The sequence below is a fragment of the Pinus tabuliformis genome, chromosome X (assembly GCF_031772625.1).
Source record: "Pinus tabuliformis cultivar Carrire ecotype Pingquan chromosome X, CPIR1, whole genome shotgun sequence".
NCBI lineage: Eukaryota > Viridiplantae > Streptophyta > Pinopsida > Pinales > Pinaceae > Pinus > Pinus tabuliformis.
The window spans coordinates 104456191-104457476 of record NC_142308.1 but is presented as its reverse complement, the minus strand read 5'-3'; positions in this window follow the sequence as shown (position 1 = coordinate 104457476).

Below are 1286 nucleotides of genomic sequence, written 5' to 3'. Positions count from 1 at the left end.
AATGAAAATGTATCATATTTGAAATCCACAGAAAGTCGTCTTTCAATGTTTTTCTGCAGTTTTTATGTATTTTCGTTGTTTAATGAAATACAAAGGGAGTGGGCCGAATGCGACCTGCGATAACCCCAATGGCAGACCCAAGAGATTAATAAACTATTTTTGAGGACTTTTGAGGCAGTGGGGATGAGCAAGTCTGCCGCACAGCGCAAGAAGGGGGAGGCTAAGCTAAAGATGGCGCAGCTGGCCGAGAAGAGGAAGAAGAAGGCTGCTGACAAGGCCTAGGCAGAGGGCGATGCTGCTCAACAGACAAAGAAGCAAATAGGTGGAACAGAGCGGGGCTCTGATAAAGGCGCGAGGTCACCTTCGCCTGAGACAGAGGTAGAGACGGACGAGCAAACATAGCAGCACGACACAGACCCACAGGCAACGTCCGCCCGCATCAAGCGTCCACGGCAACAAGAGAAAGGAGGGTCAAGAAAGAAATCCAAGGCCACTAAAATGTTGTTGGACTCAATCACCCTCACAAAGGGCGATTTGAGCAACATTGGAGACACGGTGCGAGATGTCACCACGGAGGCCCTACAACAGTTTGAGTAGCAGCAACAACTAATACTGGGGGCCATCTAGATAGGTCTACAGGAGTTGCATACTCGTGCATTATAGGCTAGCACAGTGTTGACCAGCTTCGCTATCGTCACTTCAGGAGCTGCCGAGATGCTGTGCGCAAAGGTCTCTAGCATGATAGTGCTACCTGATGGAGCACTGACCATGGAGAATGAAACTGATAGGCCCATTGTTAGCGCCCTCAAGGGAGTGGGGTTAAATCTGGCAGCGCTCATTGGAGAGGCACTCCACCTATTGCAGGATGGAGTGATCGCGGAGCTGAGGGCCTGTGAACACCATGCTCTACAGGTGATTAGCGAGCAGAGGATTAACAATGAGCAGATGGCCCTATAATGAGACTCTTCCATTGCTACTGTGACTGAGGTAACCGACCAAAACAAGCATATAATTCAAGTTGTGGAGGAGGTATGCCGAATGGTCCTAGAGTTGGCCATTCCCGAGGAAGAATCGGTCGAGGTGCACGTCCGCAAGCTTGTTACAGGGGTGTGCGATTCTCTCACGAGGATGGCTAGGGTTCAGCTGGATTTGAACTTACAGATTACCGAATTATTGTTGAAGGCCCAACCTTCAACTCTACCAGAAGTAAAGGAGCAGTGTGCAACCACTGTCACAGAGATAATAGTGGCACAGTGAAGTTGCAGAATACACACAACTTTTTGAAC